Raw genomic sequence first — 20,002 nt, 5'->3', positions numbered from 1 at the left:
GACTACCCGGACTTTAAGGAGTGGCTAGCCAAGAAAGGTGATAATCTTTTCGTGATACTTGAGTCCTTAAATTTAAATGTTCCATCTAATACTTGGTGGTTTGATTCTGGTTCTATGGTTCATATAACCAATTCCTTACAGGGATTCCATACAATCCGGAAGCTGGAAAGAAACCAAAGAACGCTTAAGTTGGGAAATGGAAAGCCGCTAGTAGTCGAGGCTATGGGAACATTAGATTTAGTTATGAAAATTGGTTTAACTATTAAACTTTCTGATACCTTATATATTCCTGAGATTACTCGGAATCTTATATCAGGACCAAAGTTAGACGTAGACGATTTTCTTGTTTCTCTTAGTCATGGAAAACTTACTATAAGTTTTAATTCTCAAATATTTGGTTATGCCTTCTTGGATGGTAGTCTCTATCGATTAGAACTAAATGATGATTTTTCCAAGTCTTTGTTATCACACAATATTAATGTCACACCCTCAATTCCACATACGAAGTACTACCGCAAGACGTGTGACTGAATAGGGTAATGTCACCAATCATATTGAACAATAAGTATAATAAAATAGTTTTCACCACTATCAATACGATTAATGACTATTAATTTCTAAAGCCCAAAGTTTAAAGTTAAAAAACAACGTTTAAAGATAACAACGGAAGCATAAGTTACACAATTCAAGAAAGAGTTTAAAGTCTGTAATTATTATTAAGTAACCCAACATGGGTCAAAGCAATCACTACACTCCCCACTGCAAGCTCCTGAGCTATCACTGAGTACCTACAAAACATGCAGTAGGGTGTCAACATAAAGTTGGCGAGTTCACGGGTTATCCAGTTTTAGTTCCAAAAACCCTTTTTGTTAAATTACTCATTTATACCATGTCGTGGGGAGCTACCCCATATGTAAGCTACTAAACTCCGTAATAATACCGAAACTTTTGCACATACGTGTTGTTAGTGCCCTGTTTGTCAATGTCTATCATCATCGACGGGTTGTCGAGGCCTATTAGTTCACGCCCATCCTCAAAAGGCACGGTGTGAGGTTTATGAAACCTAAATAGCGCTATCAACTAATATCCCGTTCGCCAGGACATGCGATTAATCAGTATAGTTAAGTGGGGACTTCGTGAAAGAGCTTCATTTAGTATGCTAGTTCATGCAATATAAATAGTATTTTAACTGTATTCCATCCTCAGAATATTTGAGAATCCCACACAAGAGGAAAGTGTTGTCCGTTCTGTTCCCAACCTACAGGAATACATGCTTTTAGCAAAGTGTGTGAACTCACCTTTGTTTTGCGCGGCAGGTTATTTATTTGTTTATAAAGTTGGGTCAACCACGTCCTATTATGGTTACCAATATTAACAGATTCGTATGCAAGTATTCCACGTATTTGTACACGTATCTAGCACATAGCATACAACTCGTAACATCACACGTCACATATACAAACGTAGTGTAACACCCCAAAAACAAGTTTGGTAATTAAACTCCGTTAATACTAAAGAGCGGGTAAAATACCGTTAGTGGTAAAATTAACCCGGTAAATATTAGGATATAAATAAATAAACCTGATATTAGATAAAAGAGAATAAGAGCTTTGAGGAAATAAAGTTCATAAGAGACCCGAGTTAACGGGACTTGAAAATAAAACGTGTTTTAACTCCCGGAACCCACTAAGTTAACTAGGTAAAATCAACCTAGTTGGTAATGGGTAATTAAATAATAAACTATGAGTTATAGCTTCATTTACAAATCCATGAAACTGTAGGACTAATATTGCCAAGTGGGAAACTTGTTTTACTAAAACTAAAAATAAGACATAACACACACACTAAGTGTGTGTGTGCATCGATCTACAGGAGAGCAAACAAGGAAAACCCTAATTCCTCCATAAATCCTCAAATTGGAAAGGAAATTGAAGCACAAATTCGGGTTTGAATGCATATTAACGATCATCTCGACAAGGGGATCATAAGGTATGTCACAAAACCTAGATTGGTTAAAGTTGAAATTCGAGACAAGTAGGTTACTTGCGAATAAATTGATAGATTATGATCCAAAGAGGAAATTAGATGTTTATGTATGCCTAATTTCATTAGTTATGATAAAATTATGAAGAATTTGATATAATATTACTTGTAAGTGATTAACAAGTAAACTAGGAAGTGGGTTTTGACTAGATAGTGAAGATGATGATATATTTGTGCTTAAAATCATCATAATTGAAAGTTGAAGCGAGATACTTGAACAAATTATAAGTTCGAGTGAAAGCTCATGCATGACTTGAAATGGGTTTTTGTATGTTATGATGAAATTGGTAATTTTGTTCATATAAATAGATGTATGAAATCGTGTTATACACTAGTTCATATGAAGAACTTGATTATATAAGGTGTTTGGATGAATGCTAGCGATATGATGAACGGGTCTCACATATAGATAAGAACCCATAGTTCTTGCGAAACGAATGAACAAACTAGTTTTGATAATCGCTTGAGCTAGTTGAAGTATTGAAAACACAATGGACTTAGTTAGAACTTTAGTTAAAACGGGGGCCTAAAAAATAACGCCTACCGGATAATTATTGGAATGCTTAAACTAGTTGTCGAACTTGAATGTGCATTTTATATGCTAATGGGCGTTTGACTTTTAGTAGTCAAACCGACCATTAATAAGATCGAATGATAATTTTGATAGAAAAATACGTAAGATGGAATAGTTATGATTAACAATGACTAAATTAACCATCTTATGAAATATGATGATAGTTTGACCCCTAACAAGCTAGGTGGAAGCTTGTGGATGAAGCAGGTCAAACAGAGCGAGTATGGAAAGAAAAGCGTGACATGGATGCAAGGTAAGTATATCTTACACTAGTCATATATTTTAGAATATCCTTTTGTCGTATTAATTACGTAAAAGACAAATACCTAATTGAGATATGGTGTTCTGGCGTGTAGTCGTACGGAACAAGATAATCAAATATGATATGAAACCATAGTGATGGCTAAAAATGAGTTAAATCGGTAATTCGATCATATTATGACGAATGAAACGTGTACTTTAATGGTTACCATATAAGGTAAATCATAATAACCAATAAGGGCAAAATGGTAATTTGGTCACACGTTGACCATAACCGTTAGTTTTGAAAGACAATTATGACGTAAGCCATAATAGGCCAAAAAGTGCTAAGAAATGGAATTATAAGTAAAATGATCGCACGGTGTAAATCGGAGCGAGTCATATATACGAGGTGGTAAGAAATGTCATCTCGCTAATATAATCGGTCATTTAGACCAAACGGGTCAAAAGGTGAAATTATCACCCTTTGACAATATCGACTAATGGGTTGTCGAGTTGTATGATTTTAGGGAATAAATAGCACATGGATGTTTACAGCGCTATCACTTAGCGGCCACTAAGGCAAGGTATTGAAACGGGTCAATATATTGATCCGAGCCAGGTATGTATAATAACACAACTCATCATGTAGAATTTGGAGTTCTATAAGAGTTAGACAAGGTTAAAATATAGGTATTCAGTTATCTTTTAGGTAAACCGAATAAATTGAGTTATGATTATAGTGTTTTAGAAGCACATGGGTTTATAAACAAGATTATAGTTAAAAGGTCAGATTTTGGGTCAAACAAGTATTTAAAGGTCCTTTGTAGTAAAAGAGGGATGAAAATTGACCAAATTGCCCTTGTAAGCTAATTCGAACGAACGACCCTTAAAGGTGGTTCGGAAACGAGTTTTAGGATTAAATAAATGCTTAGAATAAGTATAGATAGTGAATGATGTAAATTCTTGGGTCAAATGACTTTATATGAGTCTTTGCCGTAAAATGATAATCCGAGGAGTAAAACTCGGAACACATAGATATCCACATTAAATCCAACACACATTTAGTTGTGGTGGAAGATTACTTGATAAGAAATGTAGGAATAAGATGCTAGATATGAATGAAAGCGATTTCAAGCTTTAAAGGGCTTAAATACCCTTAATGGGTCAAAATATGCATACAAGCGGAAACGGGTTTAAATTGTGTAAGAAACATGTGACTAGAACCTATCATGGTAGATAACATTAATTTGAAGAGGTGCATGTGGAATAAGGATCAAACAAATATGTTTGTTTGATAAAATGCATAAACGAGTTAAAATTCAGTAAAAAGGTAATGAGTCGAAGGCTTAGAAGTCTAAAAATTTTTTATGTCGGATGTAGGATTTTAACTCCATAAGATGGAGAATTAAATTACGGACGCGTAGGAAAAAGAATCGCGTAAAACGGATCAATAACGAAGAAGTTATGGTCGTTTCCGTAAAAACCGGTATTGCTGAAAAATGCAAGACCCAGCTCCAAACCTGCTGGAATCTGGTCTCCCCCGCGCCACGCGAGGGACCAACACACACATGTTATGTTGTATACTTTTAAATTTGTAAAAGTTTCAATGAACCCGTATTTTCAATGTATTTATAATCATACTTACCCGTTTATCTTCATAAACGCATTAAATATTAATAAGGGTGTTACACGTAGGGACCATGTATAAATTATAACACAAGTTCATTGTGAATGGTAACACAAAACAGTCCACTTCATGTACTCTAAGTGCGCGGCCCATAAGAGTACCTAGCCCAATTGTGAGTGTGTGGCCTAACCGAGAGTGTGCGGCCACTTGCTGGTGTGCGGTCATGCATATAACATTTGTACTTGTGCTTAGGTATTTATACTCTAAGAGAGTGTGCGGCCTTAGTGTGCGGCCTCAGGGGTATGCGATCCTGCACTACGCGCTTGTACAATGTGTAATGGTGATTGTACACTTAGGAGTGTGCGACACCAGTGTGCGATACGCTGTATCAGCTTGTACAACCCGCACTCTGAGGTGCACATTCCAGGGGTGTGCGACATCTTTCATTCAACCAGTTTCATACAGATCTTTATGGATTCTAAGTTCGTGTTCTAACAATCATTTCATCAAATATCGAAACAACTCCATTCAACCTAAATTACACAGATCTAGCCATTTAAAAAATTATCATGTATCAAAAGCATCCACATATACCAACCCCTAAACAAACATCATCCTCATAATCATCTTACATAAATTTGCACAAATATTTGCGCATACATGAACACAAGAACATTCATGAAGAATCCTTTTATACCTTACATCTCTAATTCTTTCTAAATCCATTCATACATTTCAATCTAAGAATAGTCTATCATAAGCCCTAGATGTTTGTTACCATCATCGAGGACATTATTGTAAAATATCACAACTAGATTCATGAACATCATATTATGCGTTAACATACTATCATTCATCGACAAAATCAGACATGTTCTAAGTCATGTTACACGATTTTATTTATCATTTAAACCCTTTATATTGACAAGTATGGAGGTAGTATACTAACCGATTGCAAAAGAGTAAGAAAATAATGTGTAGGAAGAAGAGGGAATGAGGCTTCCTGTTGGTGCATATTTCGTACGTCTGCCATTGTGTGAATAGTTAGATAGAGCGTGTGTTGAATATTGTATAGAATAGGAGAAAGTTGGACACGGTTTTGTTAATGTCAAGGTCCATCCGGACGGATGACCATCCAGATGGATGGCAATCTAGACGGATGGACATATTGTAGGTGGTTGTCTATAAATAGGGACTCGGGGTTTCCATTTGGATAAGCTTTTGGTTCACAGAGGGGACATGCTGTCCAACTGGTCTCGTGGTGCTGTAACTTTCAGATATGAATAAGAGACCAGATTGTAAGTGACTGCTCGGTGTCGTATCTATCTTCTACTCCTTTCTTATTCGTAATAAACGCACCGAACACGTTGTATCGGGACCGAGGCTCCGTCAAACTCGCCGGTTCCTGGATAAGCAACTAATATGGGCATTTAACTTATTATCTACAGGAAGATATTAATAGTTGTGGGGTTAAAATTAAATCAAAAAACATGGCATCAATGTGAAGGAATTTTAGTGGGCCGCCAAAACAAAAACTTGATCCGAAGCCATGCATAGTTCACGAGACTTTTTGGGGAATGGTTTTGTTTTCTTTAGGCTTTTGAAACAAAGGAATGGATTACAAAAAAAAACCCTAAAGGCATTGTACATACATATATAGTGACTTGAAGGCATGAGTGGAGGATTGCCAATTCTTTTCGCCAACACCGTGGGGGATTTTTATTCCTATTTTTTGATTGGAGGAGGCATACAGCAGGAAGCATTAGACGGCAGGAAAGAATCTTGAGGAGCCCCTATTATTTTCAAAAATAAAAACATTCAGTGGGGGACGTACATGAGCAATTGAGTGGGTCGCACAAGAGATAAAGAAAAGAGGATACGGCTGTTTGTTGGCGCAAGAGAAAGAAAAGAAATATCCGGTTCGTGGTTGAGCACTGCGGGTTTGATATTACTTATTCTTTTTAATCTTTTGCATCGAAACCATGTCTTGTTTGATTTTTAGAACTGAGTTTGAGATTTTTGATAAATATGAGCAGCTAAATTAGTAAACTACTTAGGTTGAGATGAACTAGATGTTTGTGACTTTTTTTGACTCGGTTTGGCTATTTTATGCAATTTACATAACTTTATCTTGAACTTGACCTTGATCTTGATATTGCATGTTCTAGTGTTTGTGTTGGTTATTGATTGATGAATTCAACGGTTTAGGCACGTAGGAATACACCCTAGACTTAGAATTTAATTTGAATCAGTTGATATTAGAGTTTTCGGTTTGAATCTTGTGTTTAGAAATAAACCAAGTTAATCAATTATTAAAATCAATAAACTGAAACTTGCATCCTCATCTAGTGACTCGAGAGACGATTTAGGTGTGCTAGGTTATTAGCTAATCGTTGTTGGGTAGCTTGGGTGACCGATAGCTCGGGCTCGTTTATTTCATCGTGTTTAGGGTTTCCTAGGGTTACAATTCTCAAGGTTTGGTTTGTTTCGCGAATAAAGAGTTTTGGGTACAATAGTTTTCATATACTTGATATTAGTGGGATTTGGTATCGATACGTCGAGCCGGTTCGTTCTAGCACTTCACATTTCGTCCCTATCTTTCGGTTGATTATCTCTAGCGAGAGGTTATTCGGGTAGATTAGGATATTTAGCCATTTCCATAGTCAAGATAGCGTTGCATGATTCTAGGAATTCGACACCAAGGTAGTCCTTTCTCATCATATTTGACCTACACTTTGCTTCCGAGTTCGTTTGCATATTGCGTTGCTAGTCTTGTTTACCATTTTTATAACTGATTAGGTTATTAGATAATCATCAAAATCAAACTTAAAATTGACTTTGTATTCGATAGCAGTTCAGTATCTAGGGTTTGCACATAGTGTCCACGGATTGATATCCGGTCTTGCCATCTACACTACACTGCGACCGGTGCACTTGCCGATTATGTGTGGTTTTGTTTGTGATTCCATTTTAAAACTTGTTCGAATTTAATATATACATTTTCACACATCATGCTCTCCTCCACACGTCGTACACTTCTCATCCACATCTCCTCCTTTCTTAGCATGCAACTTCCCCATGTTGACAGTTTAGGATTACACTTTTGTGAGTTCATATGTCTATCGCATGCGTCAATCACGTATCGTAGCTGGATCAGATGTCACAAGACCGGTGATGAAAAGACTGAGTTGATGCATGATGAAGCCCATCCGAACGGACGGACAATATGTCCATTCGGACGGATGTGGAAATACTTATCCGGATCATGAAGCTTAGTTGTTTAGTCCATTCGTCCGGATGGAGGACCATCCGTCCTGATGGAGTCCATCCGCAAGCATGTATCATCCGGATGGAGGATGCCTATAAATAGATGACTAGGGTCTTGTCATTTGTATCTTTTGGGTAACTTTGAGGCGAAGCTCTACCCGTTTGTTTTCACGGTGTAAACGTTGTCAAATCAGCAAAGGAAAACAATTATAATTACATCCTCGCGTTCTATCCACACACGTGATTGGATTCCGCACATATCACGTGTCGGTTCGCATTCAACGGTCCAGAATTCTATCCGATACTGAATTCACAAGTAGCATCTGTCACACCCCGATATTTCTACGTATTATCGGTGGGCCCGGTGGGGAGTATCGTGACGTAGTTGATATCATCATAGTCAACAACACAATTTAATGCATAGCGGAAGCAAAAGATAAATATATTACAAACCGAATGAGAATATCAAAGTATTAGAAACGGTATGCAAGGATCCACAGGCGGATCAAAATAAAAGAAAACTGTTCAACAGACTTTAGGCATCTAGAACTTGCAAGATTCCTTATTAACGCCCTGAGCTCACAGCCAATTTACGTACAGTACCTGTCACTTAATCTTTTTGGAAAATACGTCAGTTTACACTGGTAAATACAATTTAACTGACTCATTTTGAAAATGTTTAAGAAAATTGATTTGAATGCACAAGGCACAAAAATTCTTTTATAACTTAGGACAATTTAATTAATAAAAATCTTGTATCCGATTTACATGTTTGTCCAACATTTAGGTCCGGTGATTATACAAACCGATCAAGATTAATAGACACACCACAAATATAATCTCATAAGACGACACCCTTACAAGTGAGTATATCTTTTACATACGCAACAGGAGGTGTTATGCCTACACCTTGTGCTTAAGTTGTGGCCATTCACTTTTTAAATGAGCCAAGGATATCCAGGACATGGTCATTAACCCCTAATGTTATTTGTTATCAAGCAATACAGAATAAAACGGGATTATGCAATTTAATCATCTCCGATTAAAAGGTTTCTACACCCGATCAAGCAGTATTTTTATAATACCGTATCCCAAGCCCGTATAAGGGAAAGTAAGTTAAAAGTATTTATCTGAGCTAGCAATGCAATTTATACTCAGCCGTATATTCTAATCAGCAAGCACAAGTACTTCTACTGGGGCTCTCAATCTGGAACGAAGGTTTTATTAACCTATTAGATTCCTAACGGGTCTTTATTTAAGTTGTAACTTAAACCGGTTAGTTTCAAGGAAGGGTTTACGGTTCAATACGCAAGATTAAGTGCAGACCGGATTAGAATGTGATTTAGACCCGACAAGTTTGGAGACTTGTATAATATGGGTAAACTAAACACATTCTGGATTTTGAAGTGACAATGATAAGGTTTGACCTGTTTCGGTTATTTTATGCAACTAGTTACATAAACCGTACCGAACGCGAAATATGCGTAACGGGTAACCATAAGAGTCATATACAGGTTTCCTAAGTTAATATGCCTTAAATATGTTGTGATATCAGTAAGATACCTTCCGTTATGCCCAAAATGAATTTAAAACCAATTTATGCCCCAGAGGGGTATTTTGGTCATTTTAAAGGTTATAAAAGAGGTTAAAGATTAATCTGAGATTCAGGTCTGATTTGATCAGTAAAAATACTTAATTTAATAAGTTATATCAGTAGGGTATTACATATATGTGAAATTTATTGTTTATAATCAAACTATGCACCTAAGGGGCATTTTGGTAATTTCACATAAGGTTTAAAGGTCAAATTTAGAAATCTGAGTTTAAAACTTTTGCTTACTGTTAAAGTATATCAATTTGCTAAAAATATCAGTAGGTATCAAGTCTTATATATATAAAATAGTTTTTATACATACTATGCGCTTAAAACGCGTAAAAAGGCGTTTTTAAGCGATTTCCGGGTTTTTAAAGAAAAGCTGATATTTTTATCATTCCAGAAAGCTTAAAATATTTTTTTATCATATAAAATCAGTAGCAAAAGGTTTGGTGTCAAAATGTTTTGTAAAACCCATTTTATAGGCCAAAAGGGCAAAACCGGCAATTACCGAATCAAGCTTAGAACCCTATGTTATGCTTGTAGGATCGAATCGTGACCCAAATGAGTCGTTCAGAAGAGCTCTTGTCTATTTCAGAGGTGGAAACAAAGAAACAGACTTTGAAAACTGCATGTTTCACTATTAAACGTCTTGTTTTATTAATATCATAGCTTTACAGATCAAATGACGCGTCGGCAGCATTTCGGTACCGGAAATAAGGAAGTTACAATTGATTTCGCTTGAACTGCTATATATAGAGTTCTGATTTCGCTTGAAAGTGACTGTGATCATTTCAAGCGAAATCACTAATGTTCTGATTTCGCTTGAAATTGCACATAACTCTTTCAAGCGAAATCACATGCTTTCAAGCGGAATTAGCTCAATTAAACCCTAAAACCTCCTATTTTCTCGAACAACGCACCCTGATCTAACAATTCTAATACTAGACTCGATACAAGACGAAGTCGACAGACGTATGCACCAACAGACTCCCCCTCGGATGTTGACGAATCTTAATTGCGAGTCTTCAACGTCTTCAGTCTTTATCAGTCTTCGGGCTTCCAGAATCTTTCTCTGGCTCTTTCCACACTCTAATTCTTTCTTCGGCTAAACTCCTCCTTGAATGATGTAACTCTCTCTTGTATTTTTCAGGATCAACAGCTGGCTCTAGCAACTTCCGATTTTCTTTCTCTAACAGACTCCCACTCAAGATGTACTGGGCTCGTAGTCTGGCTCTTACTCTTGTTCACATGTTTACAGGATCAGGATTCACAACCTGGCTCTCTCATAGCCATAACCTGCATATTCTCTACCCAAAACATAAGTTTCATAAAAGATAAGATATAATAAATTTAGAAACCCTGCTAACCACTTGAAAACACAAACCGAACACATCATTTTCAAGTATTGTACAAAATGATTTAACATATCAATTTCTGATGACCCACTTGCATGTATATCAATTTTCTTTTCAAACATCTTCAAACAAGCTTTCCCAAACCTGTTCGTCATGTTCAGCACTCGGAATTTTGAAAATCAGCATTTCAACATTAGTTGTCTAAATTTTTTTTGAATTTTTCAAAATTATGCTAAAACACACCGAAAATCTTTTTGGATTTTTTGATATAATATGAAATGCAGTACAGAAATATTTACATACAATATTTTTGTGAGTTTGTGTAAGAGGATCATATCAGTTTTTGAGACAAATCACCAACACCGTTAAGCTTTAAACATTTTAAGTTCTAAACAATTCACTTAGATTGTCAGTATACTGATCCATTTAAATTTTCACACAAAGTTCAACTGTTTCGAGATACGAGATTAATGTCTTAAGCACTTAAACATATTCGCGTGTCCCACCACTTGAATATACTCCCGTATCCAGATCCCAATATTCAGTCTTACAGGTGAGTATACCTTGATGATATCTGTAAGGGGTTAAATGCGAAACCGTGAGAGCTCAGGTCAGAACTTCTGTTCAGCAGAGAGATGACAGTTCGACTTTTGGTGTGTCCCCTTTAGAGGATCTTTTCTTCAACAACACATGATTAGCATTTTGCAATGTTTCATCATCTTTTGTACTAAGGGCGATGCTATATTTCAAGCAATTTGCAAAGTATTATACGGGGACTAGGCCATTGCTTCTGCAAAATCAGAAGTCCCGGGATAATACCCCAGATATCACTGAGTATAAAGACATAGTATCTCAGAAAGAGGGACCTTTCAAACAAGATTTCGGGGGTTACCCGTGTATCCAAGAAATGTTCCCCACGGTATAAGCAAGTTTGAAATTTAGGTTTATATCTCGAATACAATCTACTGAATGTGTAAAAACCTACTGACACATCCACAGTGAGATTGTTTATCACATTTTTAACTTTCCATTTCTTTAGCATGTTGTGATAGTCCACTGATGTACTATCATTTCCGCTTTTCACAACAAAACTCGTTTTTGATTTTATCATGCTTTTGTCTTTTTCAAATTTTCTAATGTTTTTGGATTTTCTGAAATTTTTACTCCCCCTAAAATGCAAACACATTTAAAGAAAACTTGAAAACAAACTGTACAAGCAAAATGACAACATGATTTTCAAGCTTCAATTCGCCATCCACTTGGCATCAACAATCAGAACTCCCCCTCACAACAAACTATTTTCCCATTAAGATTTCAAAACACTTAAGTTTGTTTTAATCAAAATGGTTTTTCCGGAAAATAAGTTGTGTTGTAACCACTTGTAGGTTGGGGTTCATTTCATCTCATTGTTTTCAAACACATGCATGAGGATTACATCAAGTTGGAATTAATGACCTTGATTAAACACTTTGTCAGAACAAACCTCTGTACCACCTATAAATAGGCACAATCAAAATTGTTATGAAGAATGATGCCGATTCCTGCTCCACTCTTACCAACCTGGGAGCTCCGGCAAGTCAGGTTTTTAATCAAACATTATGTCCACCCAAGCCTGACTAGCCTTGGGTGATTTTGGTACACATCTATCCCACCAAGATTTTGATTTGTAAAACTCTTTTACACCCTTTACCTTCCTATCAACCATCTTACTGAAAATATGTTTGACTTTCCCATTGAAAGCCTTCTCAACATCAAATTCTCCCTTATCAGCGAAGAATTGATTTGAGATCTCAACCTTTCCCACTTTTGACTTCAGATTTTCCTTTGACAGTGGAGGAAAATTCTCATTGTTCACCTCTGGAACGGAATCCACAATCTTTTTCTCAACAAATGACTCCTCTGATTTTATGGAATCAGATTCATTGTCAGAACTGTTTTCAGCTTTTACAACCCACTTTTGCTTTTTCAAATCACCTCTTCTTTTGTAAAAACGTTTTGAACTTTCACCTTTTTCAGAACTAGAATTTTCAAACATTTTATCCTTTTTCAAAAATATTTCTGTCTTATCAACAAATTTTCTTCTCGAATTAAAGTTAGAAGAAACTCCCTGTTCTTGGTAGTTGGACTTGGGGCAATTCCAAACTATGTGTCCAACTTCTTGGCATTTGAAACAAGTTCGTCTATCAACTCTTTGAGCAAACTTTCTCACATTCTTCTTTACTTCAGGAAGAAACTCTTGATTTGATTGTTTCCAGAAAGGTTTCTTCTGTTCATCCTCTGAACTTCCACCTGCAACAAATTTTGTATTTGGTTTATAAGTTTTTTGATTTTTATAATTTTCTGGTGAAATGAAACCAAGACCTTTCTTTTTGAAGTTACCATTATGGTTTGGTTTCTTTTGAAAACCATAACCACAATTATAACCCATTTTCTTGTTTATCTTTTGTTTGATTCTTGAAGTGTAAGGTTTAGGTTTTTCAAAAAGATTTATATCTTTTATTTTAGAAATATTAATTTCTGTCAATTTGAAAACCTATTTGATCATTTCAGTTTTCACACTTCTTATTGGGAATTCATTATCAGAATATAATTTGTCTGAATCATTCAAAATATAAGCCACTTTGATTAATTCGTCATCCAAATTAGATTTTGATAGTAAAAATTCCTTGTTGTAAACCCTCTTGACCGGCGAACGCGGACTTTTCTCAGAAGAACTCGAACTATCTGACTTAGACTCCGACTTTGACCCTTCATCCATATCCAACACCTGATCGACAACTTTCTTTACTAACACAGACTCATGATCAGTGTCAGACGCTGTGAATGTGACATCAATATTTTCTGGTAATTCATCAATGATTTCAGACTTTAACTTGATGTTGAGAGCCTTATTAACACGTTCCTCATTTAGATTTCTGGGAGAATAACTTTCAAAGATTGGGGGCGGACATCTGTTATACTTGACACTTGGTTTCTTACCAGTATCAGTATCTTCAGTCTTTTCTTTCTTGAAAGCCTCAAGACCTGCAACTGTAGGATAAACACGATCAATCAAATAATCACAAGTAGTATAACTCAACAGTAATCGTTTAATCCTTTCACTCTCAATCTTCTCAAGTTCCAACTCATGCTTCAGCTTAGCACAGTCTTCAATATACTCATTGATGACGCTCTGCTTTGTCATTAATGTTGCGCTCATTTTTTCCATTGCTTTTTCAATTTCTGTATTTGTCTTTTTCAGACCATCAACTGTTCTGTTCAGTACATCATATGACTCTTTCACATACTTCACATCAGACAGTAAATCTTCTTTTATCTTCTCTAATTCATCAATCCTCTTGTCTTTTTCCTCACAAACTTTGCAAGGTTCTAAACACTTCAAACATGGTTTTTCAGTTTCAACCACTTTTTCAATTATCTTCTCAACTTCGACAATCTTTTCTACTTCAACAAGTTTCTCGACTTCAACAATTTTTTCTATCTCGACAATCTTCTCTACTTCGACAACTTTTTCAACTTCAACTATTTTCTCTACCACTTTCTCCACTTCAACAATTTTTTCGACTACATTCTCAGTCACTGCTTCATCATTTACTTCTCCAGCTTCTGTCTTTGCCTTTTCATCAGCTAACATTCTTGCTGCTTCCAGCTCTCTCTTCAATGTTGTAATCTTTTTCTGATTCAGCATCTCCATTTTATCTGCAAAAAACAAATTAAAACTATCAGGATCAATACCCTTTCTAGCTTTGTTAAGATGTTCTTCCACATCATCGGTATCAACATCACTTCCTAAATCTGGAAAAATTGGGATTCTTTTCTGACTAGCCTCATTTTCACCCAGAATTCTAGCAACAAGAGTTGTTCCAGGTATGTATTTGTCCTAACTAAAACCCTCTGCAACCTTTTCATCATCTTGATGAATAATTAAATCTTTCTTCTTTCCATTGTCAATGACATTAGACGATGATGGTTGTTGCCCAGTCTGATGAAAAATTGATTTCTAATAATAATTGTTCTTTTCTTGATTCCCGATTGCTTCTTGATTTTTACACTCTCGTTTAAAATGACCCTTTCCCTTGCAACGGAAACAAGTCACTTTTGGTTTGTCAAATCCTAAAGCAGAATTTGCCATATCACGAAAACCATCTCTACCAATTATCTGTTGAATTTTTTCAGCTCTCCTACAAGCACTAGCCAAACACCACTTCACATCCATCAATTCAAGTTCCTCAGCATCAATTTGGTCATAATCTTCTTTTGTAAGCATCAGATTACCAATTCTTCCTGCAACCAAGCTTTCATACGATTCTAACATGGCGACAAGAAATGCCATGTGTTGCTTAGCCATTTCAGGAGACAGATTTTGACCATTCTGAATGTTCAAAGTCACATTGCATTGAAGATTTGTAGAATTTTGTTGTTGAGGACTTGACGTTGTGCTGTTTGGATCACAACTTGAAAATGATGAAGAATATCCACTATTATGAGTTGTGGTGCTAACATTCGGACTAGATGAACCATCAGCACTAAAAGCAGTACTAATCTTTGGACTTTGGCTGGGGGTAGCTTCAAACTTGTTCCCTCGGTAATACAATCTGACATCTTTGGACTTTCAAGCGGAATCACTCCCTGAAGCGGAATAACACCCTGAAGCGAAAATAACTAATTTCGCTTGAATCAACTCAAGCGGAATCACACCTTGAAGTGAAATAACCTTATTTCGCTTGAAACGGCTTAAGCGAAATTACCCCTTGAAGCGAAATCAGCGATTTTCAAGCGGAATTAAGTCAAACTTTTCAAGCGGGATAACGGGTTCAAGCGAAATCAACCTGCTTATTTCGCTTGAAATGCTGCTGATGTCATCTTATGCGATCGTATTTTCAAGCGGAATTAAGAATTTGATTATGTTTTAAGCTGATTTTAGGTCCAAAACTCTCAAGGATTCATTACAACACTGTTACGCACTTAATATGAGAAATTCAAACCATATTGTCCGTAAAAACTTGTTCAATTTCGAAAAGAAGATGTAGAAGTCAGAAAATATGGCTGTTTTGGAAAGAACTCTTCTTCCTGAGCTCTGATACCACTTGTAGGATCGAATCGTGACCCAAATGAGTCGTTCAGAAGAGCCCTTGTCTGTTTCAGAGGCGGAAACAAAGAAACAGACTTTGAAAACAGCTTGTTTCACTATTAAACGTCTTGTTTTATTAATATCACAGCTTTACAGATCAAATGACGCGTCGGCAGCAGTTCGGTACCGGAAATAAGGAAGTTACAATTGATTTCGCTTGAACTGCTATATATAGAGTTCTGATTTCGCTTGAAAGTGACTGTGATCATTTCAAGCGAAATCACTAATGTTCTGATTTCGCTTGAAATTGCACATAACTCTTTCAAGCGAAATCACATGCTTTCAAGCGGAATTAGCTCAATTAAACCCTAAAACCTCCTATTTTCTCGAACAACGCGCCCTGATCTAACAATTCTAATAGTAGACTCGATACAAGACGAAGTCGACAGACGTATGCACCAACAATGCTCAGCCTAAAAATAAATAAAAATCTTCAAAAATCCCAAAATATTATTTTATATCAGTAGGTAAAAAGTTTGGTAACAAAAATTGGGTTTAGATAGGCTATATGCTAATTACGCCGTTTAATTAATAAAAAGCTTTTCATTTACGCTAATGAGCATAACTCCTAATCTGGACCTCAAACTGATGTCAAATTTTAGGGACAAGTCTATAAATCAGTAATGAAGGTTTGTATTCTTTTACTTTTTCAAAAATCATGTTTAAAGGTCAAAAGGGCATAACGGTCAATAATTAGGCGTATAACGGAAACATGCAAATGAATAGGATAAATAAGGATCCAGGTTGTATAACCTCAGAGGGTTATACTAACCTATAACATGGTCCTAAAGGAATCCTAAGGCATATCTAAACTAAGCTAATTCGGGTCAGAGCTAAAAGTCAAAGCAGAAGTCTACTTTTACGACTTTCGGTTCCGAACCGAGCCAAATACTTAGAATTGTCGAGTTAAACATGCCTAGACATGTTCAATTAATATTTACCAAGTTATTAAAGTGGGAAAACTGATTTTTATGACTTCTATATTATTAGTTATGAATTTTATTTAAAATTAACCCGTTTGACTTTAATTTGACCCGACAATTAAACTAAATAAACGTGGTAATTAGGAGGTGCCCCTTTGAGGGATTAACACCTACCTAATTACGGTGACGTAGCCATGTTCGTTGCGAAACATGGCTCAACCGTTTAAAAGTCAAAGCGTTTATCGAAAACGCTTGACTTTTCAGCTATAAACGCTAAACAAATAAACTAAGCACGAAAGGACACTTACAAAGTGTCCAAGCATGGAGGTTTTGATCCTAAATTCTTAGGTATGAAGAGCAAGGTCTCCAACTTAGAGAATTCAGAAATCAAGTGTGGGTTTGGCAAGAAATGAAGTGGGGTATTTATAAATTTCGAGTGACCGTTAAGATCGTTTCTTGATAAACGAGCCTCAATCTGGACCGTACACATCTTACCCCCTGTTTTTCAATACTATGGGTGCCTAAGGATTGAAGAAAAACCATGTGCAAGTGATTACAACACCTGGAACAGCTGGTAACAGCTGGAAAATCAATTTTGCAGTTCTGACATGCTCACATGGGACGCGTAAGGTTCAAGGAATGCTTACGCGGGCCGCCTGAGGTCCCTGGTTCAGCAATGAGTTTTTAAAATGGCAGTTTTGGTCCCTGTTTGCATATAAGGTGATTTCTGGCACATTGAAGGCCCGTTAAGCCATTTTCAAGGCTCCACAATAATGCCTAAACATAAGGGACATGAAACATGCTCAAAAATATGTCGGATTTCGGTTCGTTTGGCCGTATGGTCACGTTGTTCGACGAATTACGACGAAACACGAACGGACGCTAAAAACGATCCAAATTACGCGACGAAAGGGATTTTATCATTCTAAGCACTAAAATAAAATATTTTAGTGCATACATAAATTTTTGGATGTCCGGATATATTCAGAACGTAAGATATGCGCGAAAATGCAAACTTATGCACTTTTTGACGCTTTTAGTCCCTGTTGATCAAATAAGTTTATTTTTGCGCACCAAACACCTCTAAGCCTATATCTAAGCTATGTAAAGGATATTTAGGGCATGTTTAACTTATCATCATATTCCGGAAGGTTCGATACTATACGAATCGACAGACTTTTCTAGTTTGACGCAATTAGTCCCTCTAATGCGCAAACTTGCGCATGTCATCGTTTAATAGTATCGAAGCCTTATTTAATCCATATTAAGCATTCTTGGGAGTATTATTAAACATCACGATGCTTCGGGTTTGCTAAAAGGTCATTCAAATGTATAATTAAACATATTGACACTTTTAACCCCTTATATTTGCAATGTTGCGCGTAACGTCACTTAAAGGCATAAAGGCCTTAGACGGCCAACGATTGGCATTCCCGAGAGTATAATCAAATATTATGAAGCTCTTGGTTTGTTAAAAGGTCACTCAGAGGTAAGAATTAACATGTTGACGCTTTTAACCTTTTATTGCGCAAACTTTCAATTAATTACGCAAACGGCTACACATGATCAATAAGTGGCTCATTTGTGAATATAAAACAGTAAAAGGTTATTCAGAAACTTATTTTAGGTATGTTAATACTTCTAGTTCTTTCATAATTAATGTTTTTCGATTTTTCGAAAAAATTAGTCCCTTAAATTCAAGATTTGACCTTATTAGGGTTTATTACACGTGTTAATACATTATTGGACGTGATTTTACGAGGTGTTACAATATCAAAGTAAGGTGTTTGAGTGCACGGATCAGAGACGTGAAGATCAAGCTTGTTCATCAGTTTCAGAGTAGGATTCATCATTTTCTATCTTATATCTTCTTCTACTCATTTTCTATTTTTCTAGTTTGAACTTAAATCTCAGATTCATCAACATTTTATGGTTAAAATTAGCTAAATTTTCGATATGTTAAGCGAAAATCAGTTTTAACAAAACCTACAAAGTTTCTCCATCCGGACGGATAGACTTTAGCGAAAATCATACTCAAATTTGTCAAATCATGAACTTTGAAAATGAAATTGCTGACATCATCATCCATCCGGATGGATAGGGTTCTCCATCCGGACGGATAGACTTTCAGAAGTGTGTTTGTTCATATTTTTGTTCATCCGGACCACTAGTACATCCGGACAACATCCGGACGCAGCCCATCCGGACAAGTGTCCATCCGAACCTCAGCTCATCCGGACAAGTCCATCCGGACATTGGCTATTCGAACAAGAAATTGTTTTGTGTGTTTTGTGAAGTTTTTCAAATTTGATCAAGTGTTTGATTGTGTGTGATATTCACTAATTTACACATATTTTAGTCCCCCATTTTATCCCCATTTTATGTGTTTTCGGCTGTAAAACCGTCATTCGGATACTTAATTAAGTATACTTTTGTTTACAGGCCTAAAACAGCATACCAGACAAGATGATAGTGAAAACGAGGACTTTCCGGACAAAATGACGAAGCTGCGAACATTCTGTTAAAAACTGACCTGGGCATGCAGAACGGTCGTGCGGTCTGAGGAACGACCGTGCATCTTCGACAAATCAAGATCAGCCGGTGATGAACGATCAATGCAACAGGGCGTTCAAGATAATCCCGGTGACGCACGGTCGTGCCATACCTTGCACCCCGTGCGGATCCGATGATCAGCCAATTCCCGGTGATGAACGACTAGTGCTGCAGTCCGCGCAATATGATCCCGGAAATGCACGGCCGTGCGATATGAAGAACGCTCATGCGAGACCGAAGACTAGTCAACTCTGCTGATGTCATGAACAGTAACTCCAATAATGCAAAAAGTGAACGGTCGTGCGATCGGTGCACGACCGTGCGACATCGAAAAAATATAAAAAGCGAACAGAAGCATTATGTTCGTAACTCTGGAATTTTGGAGAGCTTCACAGGCGATTTTCAGGCTCCGGAAGCATTAGCTTTAGCCCGGATTCAAGCCACATTGTTCGGTTTAGCTCGATTACTATCCGGATTCTCATTCTTATGCTTGTTTATGGTTTGGTTTCTTAAATCTTTCCATATTTTTGTCAAGTTTCAAGCATTTAGATTGATTATTTATGTATTATTGTAGCTTTTGGGCAAAAACACAACAGTTCCTTGCTTGATTACAGCCATTAGTATGTTAATCTTTGTTTGTAATGACATTTGGAAGTATTTTCTATGATTATCTTTGATGATTAGTTTGC

This window comes from Helianthus annuus, chromosome 17 (genome assembly GCF_002127325.2).
Source record: "Helianthus annuus cultivar XRQ/B chromosome 17, HanXRQr2.0-SUNRISE, whole genome shotgun sequence".
In the NCBI taxonomy this organism is placed as follows: domain Eukaryota; kingdom Viridiplantae; phylum Streptophyta; class Magnoliopsida; order Asterales; family Asteraceae; genus Helianthus; species Helianthus annuus.
The sequence above is the reverse complement of the archived record's forward strand: the minus strand, read 5'-3'. Positions refer to the sequence as shown.